Below are 16,238 nucleotides of genomic sequence, written 5' to 3'. Positions count from 1 at the left end.
TCGGTTAAGCCTCCGACTTCGGCTCGGGTCACGATCTCGCGGTCCTTGGGTTCGAGCCCCGCATCGGGCTCTGTGCGGATAGCTCTGAGCCCGGCACCTGCTTCGGGTTCTGGGTCTCCCTCTCTCTCTCTCTGCCCCTTCCTTGCTCAAAAATGAATAAATGTTAAAAAATATATATTTTTAAGGTATTTGCATACATTAGGAGGGTTGGAAATTTTCACAGAAACCTGTGGAGGTTGTGGGCTTTTTGAGGCCCCTGTGTCCCTTTTGTAAATGGAGTGGCAGGGACCCTGCCGTGAGTCGTACTCACAAGACTTCACCATGAACTTCCAAATCCCAGTGGGCAGAGGCCTCCCAAGCCAGACGGGAGTCACTCAGTCAGTTGGAAAGCTCGGCAGGAAAGGGGCCCGTGCATCAGTCCACACAAATCAGGGCCAGTTTGGACGTTCTCCTCCCCATAGTCACCAGCGCGTTTATTTCTTGAGAAATGGTTGAGCCAGAAAGCCACTGAATCTGGATTTGAGATTTTTTTATTGGGAACAAGTCAGTCCTGCCTAAGGCAAGGATGGGGCCAGGACCAGATCTCTCCTTACTGGCGTGCCGATGAAATAGAGGACTGGAGAGTTGGTGTAGTCCAGCACCCTTGCTTGCAGATGGGGAAACTGAGGCCCCAAGCCCAGAGGTTGAAGGCCTCAAGGTCTCACAGACTCAGTACAGAGGCGGGACTGCCGGATCTTGGCCTGCTCTCCTCTGTGTCCTTGTCCACTTCTCCTTCCTGCAAGGGCAACCGTGGTGCCTTGGGCTCTCGAGGAATGTGTCCCACTAAACTGAAGCCAGCAAAGGGAAAAGCCCCTGCACCCTTTGGGTCAGCACGCAAACTCCTCCGTCGGGATGATTCTTGCTGCGATGTCCTCGGTGGGGGCTGGCTGGGAAGGGGACCTGTTTTGGGAGGGCTCCCTCGAGCCCCTCTCCCAAAGGCTCCATGATCGCCGGTCTCTGTGCCTGTTAGCTCAGTTAGGCCCTTACTCTCGCAGCCCCACTCGTCAGGAAGAGGCAGTTTCGAGACTCTACAGATGTGGGATGACGAGAGGACCGGATTGCAGGAAAACCCATAAGCCCCTCAGAGCTGTGATCTTTCTCTGAATGGGATGGATGCATTTATTTCTTGAGAGAGGGATGGATGGGGTGTGCCCGTCCAGGTTTGGGACTTTAGTGGAAGCAAGCAGGCCCTTACTGAGGCCGTGCTGGGGCTCGGGTGGACCCCTGAGAGGTCTGCCTGTGAGACAGAAAGTAGGTCTGGGGAGGCTGGAGTTTATTACTTCCCTCTGCTCTCTCCTCTCTTTTGCCAGCACCCTCCCCCCCAACCCCACACACCCCTGCCTGGGCCAATTTGCATGAGAGGAAGTCTGAAAGGTAGGGACAGCCCCGGGCCTTGAAGTCACAGGCCACAGGGAGGGAAGATGAGCCAAAACCGGAGTGATTACCACTCTGCGCTGGTCCTTGAAGTTCACCAGGGTTTCAAAACGGCCATATCTTCACCGTGACCTTATTTCTGCACCAGGAACCTCAGAAGCTCAGGCTGCTATTAATCTAAGAACAACTAGTTCTTAGATTAAAATAATAATAATAATAATAATAATAATAATAATAATAAACAACTCTTGGTGTGGGAGCTGTGGTTCAGGTCCCTGCCACACACACCCCCCCCCCGACACCCCCATTTGCCAGGGAGAGAGAAACGTGTAAAATCTGTGGCCAAGGTGACCCACCTTCAAACCTGGACACTGGAGGCTCAGCCCTGGGGGCAGCCGGCGAGAGGGGGAGGGTGGACCCCCTCCGGATCCTAAGGCAGAAGCGTAAGGTGCGGTTAGCAGCCACTCTTTGGCTAAACAGCCCCTGGGCCTGACCCATTTTCCCTTCCGTGAGTCGGGCTCTGTTTTCAGTTCTGACAGGCAAACACAAGACACCTTGGGGTGATCAGCAAATCTCCACAAGCCCTACACCGGGGACAGAGCCTGGGGTACAAAGAAATTAAAGTGGCTTTCCCCAGGCCCTTGGGCAAGCGAAGGCTGAAAGAATGGAAACTAGCTAAAATCAAACGCCTGCCTGGAACAGGCCCCATCGCAGGGTTTTTGTCCCAACCGCTACCCTCTAAAGAGGTCCTGATCAGTATGCCCATTTCTCAGGGAGAGAAACGGAGGCTCGAAAGGGGGAAGTGACGTGCCCATGGTTATGCTGCTAGGAAGTAATAGAGGAAGAGCCCCGATGCAGAGGAATGGGGCCATCCAGCTTGTGAGTGAGTTTGTTCTGTGACCGGCAGGGTACTGGGGACTTAGTTCTCCCGGCCTTCCGTCCTGGTTTGAGGGTGCCGTGCGGGCTCCCTGCTGTGATGGCGCTTCTGTAGCTGGGTTTCCTTCAGCTGAGAGTTTGGGCTGATCATTTCTCCAGGTTATTTTCAATTAGACCAGCCGTGCTCATCTTGAATCCCGAAGTTTGAAGCCACCCCGCGCTGCAGTCTCTGTATCCAGCTCACTTCTCCCTCAGAGTCAAGGGGCTGACAGGTCAAGTTTAGAGACCCCGAGGAAAGAGAGAGGTGGCTGGGGGGGGTGGGGTGAGGTGGGGCAGGTGTCAGTCATTGCCGTGACCCAGTGTCCACCAGTGAGCACCAGGTGAAAACATTAAGGGACTTAGGACTGAGAAAGGCCAGGGGACATGTGCCTGAGGCTTACAGTCAGGATTAAATGACTATCTTTACACCATGACGTTTTGCCCACCATCTTACACGTAACGAGTTTAGGTGACGCAGAGGGAACACTTCCTAATTCAATCAACCAATGGAGGTAACAGTCCATTTCTGGAATATCCACGTGGGCCTATGGGCTTTGACTTGTATTCTCCCCAATGGCAGATGACGAAAGTCATCTTGATTTTAAAATCGGTTGTTTTTTTTTTTCTTAGAGCTTCTCAATGGAAGGTCAAGGATCAGTAACAGGCAAGTCCTTATTCCTATGGTTTCTCTTCCTCTGAGTTTCCCCCGTGACTCAGCACATCTTTTTTGAGCATCTCCTAAGAGTTTGGTACTGAATGAAAATGTGGGAAGTGCGGGGTGCGGGGAACTGGGACCAGGAAGTCTGAAGCAGGCAGTAGTCAACTTTAAGATGTGGACATTCAGATCCATGGGAAACAAGGTGGAAGAAAGCACATTGCCTAGGAGTTTAGACATCTGCATCAGGAAGATGCTTTTGTGGCTTGGCGCATTCAGGGAAGTCTTCTTGGAGGAAGGTTTGGTTTCCTCTCAGAGGATGACTGTGTCTTAAGAGCAAAACAACGCTCATGTTGTCTGATCCCCTGGGGGCAACATTTGCCATCGGGCGCCCCATGGCTTTGGGGTTCCAATCACGCCTATGCCGTGTTCTCAGTGGGAAGCTTCGAGCAAGTTATTTAACCTCACCCATAAAATGGATGCAGGTGAAAAGGCTGAGTGACTGAGGCAACGGTGATTTTCAAGGGCAAGCAGCTCTTCTTGTTCCCTTACCACTGGCCACATCCCCTGGGGGTTTCCTCTGGTCTCTTCTCTCTTTGGACTGGGAGGCAGAAGACCTAGGTTCAAGTCCCCGCTCTGGCATTTATGACACCGTAGTCTCGCGTCTCAAGCTTCCCCTTCCTTTCTGTCAAATGGGCCTGAGGGATTACAAGCTTGCTGAGATCTCTTCCTCTACAAAGAGTTTTCCGTTCAGAGTCCTGCTGATGGGGAATGACTTCAGACGTTCTCATCTCCCAGCCCTGTCTCCCCACCTCTCCATCCCGCATCCGCTCCCGAGCCTCTCGCCATCTCTCTGTCACGACACAGACCAGATGTGTTTCCCCCTGATCTCGTCCATCCACAGACGTGAAGCACATGTCTGGTGTGCCTGCTGGTGGGCCTGGGGCCCTCCAGGAGGAAACAAACATCCAGGTGCCAGAACCAGCCTTTCAGGAGACCAGAGGAATAAAGAGGTCTGGGACCACCTAGAAATGGTGGTCGGAAACCAACACGAAATAACTTGAAACCTGCTGTGTAGCCTAGGAGCGGCGCTCTTGCGAAGTGTGAGTTGCCAGAGAGAAGACAGTGGCGAGAGTAGCATTGGACAAGCAGCCAACTCCCAAGAATCTCCAGGCTCCTCATCATGGAATCTTAGAGTTGAAGAGACACCCTCCCTCCCGTATATCCCTGAGAGAACATGTTGAAAAACCTGTGGTTCAGAAAGTAGCATAGACACTTTGACCCGTAGTGGAGGGAGGAGGAGAGAAAACAAAAGTATCCTGCAAAAAAAATATCTATCTATCTATCTACCTATCTATCTATCTATCTATCTATCTATAGAGAGAGAGGGGGAGAGAGAGAGTTAGAGAGAGAGGCGTTAGGAAACCAAGTTAAAATTCAGAATGGTCCTGCCTGGGCTGCTTCAGGGTGGAAGACTCTGTCCTCAACTCTAAATATTCTTGGATTTCTTAGGGCGAATGTGAAAAGAGATGATGTCTTAAGAGTAGCCAGAGGCAGAAATCAAATGATATGGCTCCATGAACCGTTTTAGTATTTCTCACCCTATATACCTAGTCCCCAGCCATCTCTTGACTTCACTCACAAAATAACCCCCATGTTGCGGGTGAAAAGACTAAGGTGGAAAAGTAGCAATGGCTTGGCCAAGGAGCTCGAGTGTGATTGCTTCACACCTAACTTACAAGCTCAGTGAGAGGCTGTGTCTACAGGGTTCACTGCTTGTCCTCCGGGGCAGGGCCAGTTCCTGGCACACAGGAAGAAGTTGGTAATGCGCGTTGAATGACTTGGCACTGACATTTGGCCACGCTGTGTTAGTACAGAAAATACCAGTCACGTCTCTATTTCTGTACCCAATTCCAGTGTGTGTGTGTGTGGGTTTTCCCACACCACCGAGCAGTTCTCTGACACCAGCCGGGTGTTCTACAATTCGACTCAGGACACGATCTACCCAGAGGCAGCGTCAGGTTCCACAGGTTGAGGTCTCAGTCCTGCAAGGCTGTCCCCCCCACCTCAACTTCAGATGCCAGTCTCAAATCCAGGGGCCACCCAGGCTTTTGACTAAGTAGCTAGAGATCAGAGGTTACCACGACTCCCTGCCTGGGTTCCATTAATTTGCTAGAGGGGATCACAAAATTCCGAGAAACGTTCTACTTACCAGGTTACAAGTTTGTTATAAAAGGATATAATTCAGGAACAGCCAGTGGAAGAGATGCATAGGGCAAGGTGTGGGGACATGGGGTGGAGCTTCCACGGTCTCTGAGAGCCCACTCTTCCCGAATCTCCGCCTGTCAGCCAATCAGGAAGCGCTCGAACCCTGTCTACCAATCAGGAAGCACTGTGAGTATTGTCTCCACCAATCAGGAAGCTCTCTGAAAGCTGTCCACCAATCAGGAAGCACGCCACACCTGGTCCTTTGGGATTTTCACCGAGGCTTCATTATGGTCACAATGGATTAAAGCATTGGCCATTGGCCATTAATTCAACCTCCAGCCTCCTCCTCTCACAGGCAGTTGAGGGAGGGACTGAAAACTCCAACCTTCTCATCGCATGGTTAGTTCTCCTGGCAACCAGCCCCATCCTTAGGTGGTTCCAAAGGTCACCTCGTTAACGTAACAAATGACACCTATATCACCTTCCTCCCCGGAAATTCCTAAGGTTTTAGGAGCCCTGTGCCAGAAAAGGGCCCGGAGACCAAATATTTATTTTTTATTACGACTCCCAACATCACGCATCTTATGGGTGAAACGGCTGCCTTGGAACTTCCGCTCGTTTTCTTTGCACGAGCAGCAGGAGATATGTGAATCTGACTTTTTTACTCCTTATGCTGCTTGAAACATACATTACGAGAGAGCAAGACACCGTGTCTACGTTCTTCAGACGCTGCTGCGATTATTTTTTCCCTTCTCTTCGATACCGTGTACCCACTGGCTTGTAGAGGAAGTATGCCAGCCTCTGATATTTGGGAGTCTGTCACCCACTCGGATGGTCTCCGGGCTGAGCCTCATTACCATCAGACGCGCTCTGGAGAGCACGGTCACCGGATCGTTTTCCAGGGCACCCAGGAGAATGGCCTGATTCAGGGCAGAGTCTACTCCAGAAAGAGTATGACGGTAAGGGTCCAGGAATCCAGCCCAGCCCCCTGGCCACACCTCCTACCGATTCCTCATTTGCTTGCTCTGCTCTAACAGCAGCGAGCACACTTCCGCTCTCGCGTCTCCAGGCCTGGGCACATGCTGTACCTTCTGCCTGGAGCACCCTTCCCGATGGGTTGAATGAACAGAGGAGATGTCTGCCCAGGCCCTTGTCTTACCAGATTTGTCTGAAGGCTTTCTCCCCCTAGGTCCAGAGCTTTCAGCCACAAAAATGTCCCGGAATATTTCTGTCCCAAGTCTGATGTCCTTGGTCTACATCTTCTATTGCTTTAGGCACAGAGCCCAGAGGACTATTTTGAACAGAGCCAAAGGCTGTATTCGAGAGAACACGAGTTGTAGAATGTTGGAGAGCCAGGTTCAAATTCCAGTTCTGATACGTATTGGTTGTATGGCCTTAGCTACGGAGCTCAACTCTCCAAACCTCAGAGGCTTCCTCTGCGAAAAACACCCATCCTGCATTGTTGCCATGACAATGACATCGTAACTCGGAAAGCTGACGCCGTAGTAGAACGTGGTGCGTAGTAGGAACCCCACAAACGTTAGTCCCCTTGCATTGCTATTCTGACTGCAGGATGGGGGTGAGGGGAACTGATTTCTCTCTAGAGAAACATCTGCCGCCCTCGCCCTTCCTGGGAGGAAGAAACACGGAGTCTCACATATGTATAGAACGTTTCCTGCAGCCAATCTGGAATGGCTCCTGGCAGGTCCGCGTGAGCAACCAAAGGAGAAGCAGAGTCCTTGGTTCCCCCTTTCCACTGCCAGGAGAGCAGCTGCTTAGTCAGGCCCTCTCAGCCCTAGACAGGGCTAATGGGGGTGTCAAAGAAATTGTCCTTCAGGCCAGGCCCTGCCCTTATCACTTTCCCAGTCTGCTGTGGGACCTGCCCATCTTGCGAACCTGTCACTCTGCCAAGCCCCCGAGGGATGGCAAGAAGCCAGTTCCCCTGCGCCTGTGGAGCCGTGGGGGGCTGGCCAACCCTCTACAATGCCCCCTGACCCTTTTCTAATTGCCCCCTCCATGGGGGCATGAGAAACCCCTGCGGATTATGAGTGAGGAGGCTCGCAGCGATTCATCCATCCACTCACAGGGTCCCTCACCGCGTATTTGCTGAGCACCTACTACGTGGAAGGTCCTGGGCTAAGTCTTGAGACAGATATGGGTGGGAGTCACGGTACCGCCCACCCTGCCCCAGCTTCCACACCCGATCAGGGTCTGCCAGCTCCCTCCATCCCACTGCCCCTCACCACACTCCACTGGCTCAACACGCATTTTGTCTTCGGGCCCCTTAGAATAGCCTCTCTACCCTTTTCCCTTATCCTGGCACGCCGGACTGCTGCCTGAGTCACCTTTCCAGAATGTCCATCTGGTCTTGTCAGTCTTGGGTGGGGCGGGTTGTTTCCCACCTGGACCTTGTCCTCGGTTACACCTAAGGTTTTCTTCAAAAGAGTGGACTTCCCCCCGCCCCCCACTTGGCCTTACTCCAAGCAGTATCATCCATGAAGTCACACATTGGATGCCAGTTGACTATTAGACGAGTGTGGGTTTTTTAACATAAGTAATAAAATGAACATTTGCAGACGTCTAAGGCTATCAGGCAATGATGCTACCTTCCCTGGGCAATGTTGCCGGAGGATGACCATCAGCCCCTCCTACATGCCCAGCAGTACTGGGGATAGAGTTCAAAAGTGGCACAATCCTTGCCCTCTTAGAGTTTCTTTTCTGGTGGAAAAACGGATAATAAAAATTAGACAAAAGAGTCAAGTGCATGCAGGCTTTTAACTAACTTCCTCTTAACTATTAAGAGGAAACCCAAATAAGAGAAAAAGGGGCAGGAAAACCCCAGTTGTACTAAATAACCCTTCCCGCTTTTCCAGCCCACCTACCCCTACCTCCTTATTCCAGAATTTGTGCAGAGGATTCCCACAATTCCTTGTGCTCATAGAGCCCATGAGGCACCGGTGCCCTCAAAGCGCCTGGCCCACGGTTCCCACGATGCACTGGTGCCCACCTGCGCGTGGCCCGCAGCCCCCACATTGCTTCACGCCATTTTCCCACCATGCACTGGGGCCTGTAGTTCCCACAATGCTCCGGGCCATTTGCCCACAATGCACACGTCGCTTCCCACGTGCCTGCCTTTACCTGTTAATTTTTTTCTGCCAGGACCACCCTTGTCACATAAGCCTCTGGCTAAACCATCGTTATTGTTCCAAGTCCACCAGGACATCATCTTCCCTGACCCCTGGTCCCCTGTCCCCATTAGAGTTAAACCTGGGTAGCTTGGGCCGTTTCTGCAGTCGTCCTTCTCAGCCAATTTTGTGCTTTATTCGTCTCATGCCTGCCCCTCCGCCTGGGCCCTTTAAGGCTGGGGCCATGCCACCTACATTTTTGCCTCCCCACCCACAACTAGAGGCCTGGCCACGGAGGACTGGACCACATCACCCCGCCTAGCCCAGCAGCCTGCCTGGGCCCCTGCGGTCCTACTCAGGCTCTCGGCCAAACCTCAGTGTTTATGGGCGGTGCCTTGTTGGGGGGCGGGCAGGATGCCCGGCCCCTCCCTGTTATCACCTCCTCGGCATCTTTCGGACAGTGTTGCCTCTTTTGAGAAGTTCGAAATGAATAATTCTACAGAAACAAGTCATTTAGAAAGTACATGCCCTCCCCCGGTTCTTCTCCGCCTAGAGATGAAAACATGCACAGAGTGAGGAGATTCTCTTCCAGGGCAGGGCAGGTAGCATGACCTTCGCTGGGACAGTCTGCAGGGAGGCCGTTTCCTCAGTCTGGCTGCGTTAACCTGCCTCCTTTTGGTAGCTCGTGCTTTCTTCACACTGTCCCCTCTGCTCCTTCCCACTGTCCCTGCCCCAGTCCAGTCTTACCTCCCCTCGCCTGGGCCCCGAGGTGCCCCATGCCGGGTGGGGAGGCCCACGGGAGCTGGGAGCCAACCCACCGGATCACAGCGATAGGGTCCTCCCATGCTGCCAGACAGAGGCCAGGGCAGTGCCACCGCTACCCCCCACCCTGGTCCTAAGGCCCCAGGACAGGCACCACCTTCTCTAGGGAAGGAGGTTTTCCCGTGCAACAAAGAGCCACCGAGGGAAACCTCTTTCTTCCATTGTTTCCTTCCGTATCTACTACATGTTCTGCCCTGTTCGTAGCCCTGGGGAGATGTATGGATGGTTCGACAGACTCGGCTGTCTTGGAGCCCACCTTCCAGTAAGGGGAGGGTGCAGGGGAGTAGACACTAATCAAACAAACATATACATCGTATAGTTACGTGTTGTGACCCGGACTATGAAGAAAGGGGTGACCTTGCGGGGCCCCGGTGAAGTTCTGAGGTGATAAAACCTGAATGACAGGACTCCATGCTACTAGGTGGGGAGACAGGTAGGAGAGACAAGTTGTCCGGGAGCAGGGGCAGCATGTGCAAAGGCCCTGTGCTGGGAAGGAGACTGATACATTGAAGGAGCAGAGAGGAAGCCAAAGGGACCAGAGCTACTCAAGGAAGGGAGAGGGCAAATCAAGAGGAGGCAGGAAGCAGTAGGCCTGGTAAAGATTTGGCTTTTTTTTTTAGTGTTTATTTTTGAGAGAGAGAGAGAAAGAGAGACTGAGCCCAAGTGGGGGAGGGCAGAGAGAGAGGGAGACACAGAATCGGAAGCAGGCTCGAGGCTCTGAGCTGTCAGCACAGAGCCCGACGTGGGGCTCGACCCATGAACCGCGAGATCATGACCTGAACCGAAGTTGGACGCTTAACTGACTGAGCCAGCCAGGTGCCCCAAGACTCGGCTTTTATTCCAAATGTCCTGGAAAGCCACTGGTGACTTTGAAGTGTACAAGTGCCCCAAGTAGGCACTCGTCCCAGGAGTTAGGGGGTGCCTGTGAGGGTAGAGAATGGAGAGAATTTTGAACCTCCAAAATGGGATCTGAGGGGATTTCCCTCCCTTTAGCGTGGTGTGGTGGATGCTGGGGTCCTCCAGGAATGGGGAATCAGCTCTGAGGCTGTGTCCCCATCTCCTCTCCACTCCTCTGGCCAAGGGACACCAGGTTGGCAGACTGAATCTGGGCCTTACCCAGGCTGGAAGACCTTGGGTTGGAAAGGGGCTTCTTGAGCGTGTTCTTGCCAGGGTGGGGGCAGCTTCCTGGAGGGACAGGGGGTGTCTATTTAGATCACACAAGCTCTCTGTGTTCCTGCCTGGCCTAACTAACCACTGCAGCCATGCGGGGGCCTGACCCCTAAATTCCTCTGCACCCCCAGGGCCTGGCATCCCCTTGTTCCTTTTCCAGAGCCTGCTGAGGGTCATTGATAGGGTTAGAGAAGGAGCCAGAACCCCGGACAAGGATGAATAGGCGGCCTGAGTGCCCACAAGTGCCCATGAGAGACCTTCATGAGAACAACCAGGCCCCAGGAGAGAAGCCCAGCCACTGTGGGCTGGCCCAATTACAGGAGAAAAGAGGACAGCGTAAAAGCCAAGAAAATGGGACTGGGCCCCAGAAGCATCTCCCTTGAGCAGCGCAGAGGGCAGCCCCCCTTTGCTAGCCTGTGTCCCTTGGCTGGGAACGGGGATGGGAGGGTAGAGGCTGGGGCAGGCCCTGGTCTCCAAGGAGCAGGTGACTGACCCGTCCTGCCAGGGCCAGCTCCCTGGGCACTGCATCTTACCAGCCTCTGGAGCGTGGCACATGTTTTATGGGCAGACCGTGTGCACTTGGGGCCCCCAGAGCTCATAGGTAACACTGAGAGTCGCAATAGCAAATAACCAATAACCGTGCATCCAGAGGGTTACATGTACTCCTTCTTTCTTCCCGAAGTAAGGGCATCCCCGGAACTGACGTCTGGGCCTCACGGGCAGTGGCGAAGTAACTTTTTAATTTTTTTAAATTTAATTTTTTTAACGTTTGTTTACTTTTGAAGGAGGGAGAGACAGAGCATGAGCGGGGGAGGGGCAGAGAGAGAGAGAGGGAGACCCAGAATCCGAAGCAGGCTCCGGGCTCCGAGCCGTCAGCACACAGCCCGACGCGGGGCTCGAACTCAAGGACAGTGAGATCAGGATCTTAGCTGAAGTTGGACGCTTAACCTACTGAGCCACCCAGGTGGCCCAGTAACTTCTTAAAGTTTTAAGCACGGAGAGGCCGAGGTAGCATCACGTCTCCTCTCATTTTATCCAAGGGTCACCTTTTATCCTCATCTAAGAAGTTCAAACCCCTAGTGCTATTGAATTATTTTTGGAAATCGTAAGAGGGAAACAAAAAAGCACACCTGAAGATAAACACTTGTCAGTATTTGGTAAGACCGACCAGTCGTGACCTCGTGCACCTCTGTGTCCTTCAAAAAGAACATCGATATTTTACATATAGTTTGATAGCCTCCAATTTTCACTAATAGCAACATTTTCTCATATCATTAATGCTCTTTCACATAATTGTTCGTGTTTATTGGGCACATCAAGGTGCCAGATTCTGTTCCACACATGCGTTGCATATATAGATTCAACACAAACAGTGCTACAGGGTAGACCCTATGTTCGTTTCACAGACGAGGAGTCCGAGGACAGAGATGCTAAGTAGCTCACGTACGGACCCACAGGTCCAACGTTGCAGAGCCCGCCTTCGCCCCTCACTGTAACCACCGTCCTCCCCACAGGGCGACTTAAGCTCAGTACTCCAGCGACTAGCTGGATGAGAATTTACTTTAAAACTTCCTACGGTAGATGTTAGGACTGTTTCTGTACGCATCTTTATTTCCTTAGGATAATTTCCGGAAGGATGGGGCAAGGCACGGGGACTTGCATTTTTAATTTTTTTTTTTTATCTTGAAATAGTTTTAGAGTCACAAGAAGCAACAAAAATAGTACAGAAAGGTCTCAGCTCCCTGCAACGATCATATCTTATATAACCACAGTGCACTAGCAAAATCAGGGAAAGAACATAGGTGCAATACTATTCGCCAACTACAGACCTTATTCAGATTGCAACAGTTTTTACGTGCGCTTTTTTTTTTTTTTAATGTTCTATGACATTTTATCTCATGTGTAGACTCATGTGAGCGCCGATGGGGAGATATTTTTAAGGCTCACACGCGTGTTGTCAAAGTTTCCTCCAGACGGTTGGCGGGGAATGGTGCGTCTAACCCCTGGGTCCACTGGGCATTGTGGAACAGAGCCAGGAAGCGGCGTCCGGAACTCAGAAAGGGCGGTCAGGTTGCCAGGGAAACCCAGCCGTCCTTGGCCAGAGACCCACGTCCGCGGTTCGACCTCACGCTGGGGACGTGACTTGTCGGGCTTTGTACCGGCTACTCTGCTACCTCCCGGTGTGTCCTCGTCCGCAGGGCGGGATGGTGGCCTGAATGTTTGGCAGGCAGTGCAGGGGAACAGAAAGAACCGGGGCTGGGGGTCAAGAGAGCTGAGTTTGAGTCCCAACATGACCTCAGGTCGGCCATCAAGTCACCTGAGCTTCATCGTCCTCACCTGTAAAGTGCGAGTGAAATGGATGCTCCCGGGTTGGGGGGGGGCGGTGACCCGCCTACGTTCATCGTCCTCTTGGCCGCTGCGGTCACCAGGGGATCCGCGCAGCCGATGATAATGATTCCCAGCTCTGGTCCACTCTCGCGCCCAGTGCGACGCAGAGCCCTTGACAGATGCACCTCTGACAGCAAACTGTTGCAGGGGAGAGGTTCCTCTTCCCGCCCACAGGTGAGGACAGGGAGCCACCACTCATCAGTCGCCGTCTTCATAGGCCCAGAGGCCACGGCTAACGGCCAAGCAGGGCCCCCTTCCCTCCCACGCTGCTCGTCCCCCCCCTTAAATCTGTACCAACAGTTGAAGGCGATCTTTTCCCCAGACCAAGGACGGCCCATCAGTCAAGAGTTTAGAAGTGTGGCTGCCTGTGACCCCCAGCTAAAATCTCCAACGGGCTCTCAAGATGAGCTCCAAGGCCCCTTCCGGCAGTAAAGCAAATTTGATATTGCTGTAAGGTAAATGCTGCCTAAATATAAAAGCGTGGAGATCAGTTCCGAATGGATTTTCTGGATGGATCAGGTTTTTATTCATTCTGAAAAGGAGGCAGGTAGCGAATTTCACTGCTGTCACTTGATGCAGGAGGTTGCTGTCTCCCAAAGCGAGAAGAGAGGGCACCCCAGTCAATTCTCATAACCATCGTGTCCCGGAATCTTACACCATAGACCTGTCCCACAGAGGGAGTGCTACAGGTTGGTGTCACAGAGCCAGTCAGGCAATTTGACAGAAAAGGCAAAAAAGCCAACCCTTCTGGGATTGAGGTCAACCCATCATTTGCAGAAGTCAGTCGTATACTTGGACGTGGCCGGGTGTGTTTGAGGGGGTGTGTGTGCAGTTACCTGATTGGATGCCAGAAGCCTGGAAACAATCCAGCCCTCGGTACGTTCGGAAAGAAGGGATTTCCAGGGCGCCCGGGTGGCTCCGTCGGTTAAGCGTCTGACGTCAGCTCAGGTCGTGATCTCACTGTTGGTGGGTTCAAGCCCCGCGTCGGGCTCTGTGCCAACAGCTCAGAGCCCGGAGCCTGCTTCGGATGCTCTGTCTCCCTCTCTCTGCCCCTGCCCCACTCACACTCTATCTCTCTCTCAAACGTAAATAAACATCAAAAACATTTTTTTAAAAAGAAAGAAGACATTTTCAGGACACACGAAACCGGACCCGCGAACAGTGGCAGACAAGGGGCCAGAGCAGTGGGACGGCTGACCTCCCAAAGGCATTAGCAGGACAATATTCTGGCTCCGCTTACCGGGGGAAAGGCTGCATCACATGAGCCGATTTGGGGATTCCGTTCTTGGAATTTTTTTAAAACAAAGCAGTTAGTTTTTGCCATAGATCAGAGACAAGTTGACGAACTCGGAAAGGTCAGGCGAGATGATAAACGCTCGAGCTGGTATTTGTGTTCTGGAACAAAAGTTGGTCCGTGTAGTCCATCCGGTACAGTTTGCGGGCAAGTGAGCTGAAAGGGAAGGAAAGAGCACGCTTTGGTGTAAAGGTGGCGAACTGGGCGGGAGTTTTCTTGAGGATTATTCTGGGGGAGCAGTCCAAGACCGAGATTCTAGACTCATCGGAAAAAGGCAGCATGTCAGTACCGAGCGCATCATTCGACGCATACCCTGACCATGTTTCCTTAAAAAAAATATATAACTACCTTTAAGATGTTCGTATAGCTATTCTATCGGTAGCAATCACCCATAAATAAGTGATTGAAGATACAATAAAAAGCATCTATGCACAAATATGTTGTTTTGAGTATTATTTAAAATGGTAGATTCTGGAAACAAATGTTCAATAAAATGGAGACAATTAAATACAACATAATGTGATCCCTGGTTGAAGTATTATGAAGTCATAGAGTGATGCTCGCTAGGAGAGTAATAACGGAAAAATATTGGTGCTACTGTGTTAAATGACTATATCAGCATCCACTCCTCTACGCCCAGAAATACCTCTAAATCCTTCAGTAGGAAATCATTTCCAAATGCCGAATAAGGGCATGGTTGATTATTTTTCTCTTCAACTTTTCTGCACTTTGAATAAGGCGTATGGGTTACTTTTATAATGTAAATATACAAGGATGCGCTTTAGTTTTTAAACAAAAAGGAAAGTTTAGTCAGAGTTATTTTTAAAAGGCTTGCGGAGGCATCTTACAGATGCCCCAGCCCTATGGGAGGGGCGCGATGAACTTGACTGGGGATAGGCGTGTGCCTTGAATTTCGAATGCACAGAGCCAGCCGTCGTGGGCAGAGTTCTGGTGGGGTCTGGGGGAGAGAAGAGAGAAGGAGCTGAATCCCCGGGCATCTTTCGGTGATCCCAATAAAGGGGTCAGAAGCAACTTAACAGGACTCAGAGTGGGAAGCAGCCCAGACCCGGGGCCCTGCACACGGGACAGGCTGGGCATGGCCAGGACAGGGATGGGAGGCTCCACGTTTCAAGGGCAGAGAGATGCACGGAGAAGCAGCAGCTCGGGGGCCTAGGGTAAGGAGTGGGAAAATGAAGGAGTAGTATCAGTGTGTGTACGCGACCCCCACCTCCCAGGGAGGTGGCTGGAGGAGGGAGGCCACGGCGACCTCGGCAGCGGGTTATATATAGATCTCGCTGCCAAGATGGTGAAACCAGGGCAGGAGTTGGAGGCAAGAGCGATAAAGATGCTTCAGCGAACACTGCCCAGGCCTTTGGGAAAAGTTGCAGAACAAGGAAAACAAGCTTGTCGCCCAGGGGAAAGGCCCCAGAGTTCAGCCAGTCATGAGATGGGAGGCGGGAGGGGGGGTTCACTTGTGAGTTTCATCCACACCGATTCTAGGTCAGCTCATTGTGCCAAAACCAGCCCAGGATCCAGTTCGTTGCTGGGGGCTCTGGCATGCCGGGGTCACAGCTCTTTGAAGGTTAATCAGGAGTCGGGCCGAGAAGGGCAGGTCTGTGTTTTCCAGGAGCGCTCGGTAATAACGGTTTAAGAGTGCCTGGCAGGTGCTAAGAGTTTTCCTCGTCGCATCGCTCTCGATCCTAACAATAAACTCACGAAATAGGCTTTACTTGTTGGTCTTTAAAATAGAGTTTATATTTTAGAGCAGTTTTCGGTTCGCTGCAATACTGCGTGGCAAGTGTCGAGAGTCCCCATATATCCCTGGTCCCCTAGGTTGTATTTTATGCCCCTTTCACATCTGAGGAAACTGAGGCCTGCAAGGCTTACATCGCTCTCCCACGAATGTGCAGATGATAACTGTTAGAGGCAAGCCTCGAAATTAGGCTACCGACACCTTTCAGTGTCTCCTATGAATGACGAGGCTTTAACAACGGGTCCACATGCCATGGGCCCATGTGCCAGATCAAGCCTGCCACCTGTTTCTACATGGCCCACCAACTAAGAACAGTCTTTCCATCTTCAAATGGTTGCGGAAGGAGGAGGGAGAATATTTTGTGACGCTTGAAAAGTATGTGAAATTCACACTTGTGCCCCTAAAGTATTATGGGAACTTGACCACATCCATTCTTTTCTGGATTGTCTGTGGCTGTTTTCATGTTATAGATCAAGGACACAGATACTTAATGGC

At 51.9% G+C, this 16,238-nt stretch overlaps 1 long non-coding RNA gene across 3 annotated transcripts; it reads right to left on the bottom strand.

The window, feature by feature from the left end:
• Positions 1-512: 512 nt before the first annotated feature.
• On the bottom strand, positions 513-6,472 carry LOC122234110. Of its 3 annotated transcripts, XR_006211850.1 has the most exons (6): positions 6,351-6,472; positions 5,196-5,358; positions 4,723-4,846; positions 1,770-1,843; positions 1,485-1,590; positions 513-1,276 (listed from the first exon to the last, which is right to left on the bottom strand). It is a non-coding gene; the product is annotated as an uncharacterized LOC122234110 (long non-coding RNA). The 3 variants fall into 3 exon arrangements; XR_006211849.1 differs by lacking the exon at positions 6,351-6,472 and having other exon boundaries at positions 513-1,067; positions 5,196-5,473; XR_006211851.1 differs by lacking the exons at positions 4,723-4,846; positions 6,351-6,472 and having other exon boundaries at positions 5,196-5,474.
• Between the last annotated feature and the right edge of the window lie 9,766 nt (positions 6,473-16,238).

This window comes from Panthera tigris, chromosome E2, assembly GCF_018350195.1.
Source record: "Panthera tigris isolate Pti1 chromosome E2, P.tigris_Pti1_mat1.1, whole genome shotgun sequence".
Classification (NCBI taxonomy): Eukaryota; Metazoa; Chordata; class Mammalia; order Carnivora; family Felidae; genus Panthera; species Panthera tigris.
This window is presented reverse-complemented; position numbering and strand designations above follow the sequence as displayed.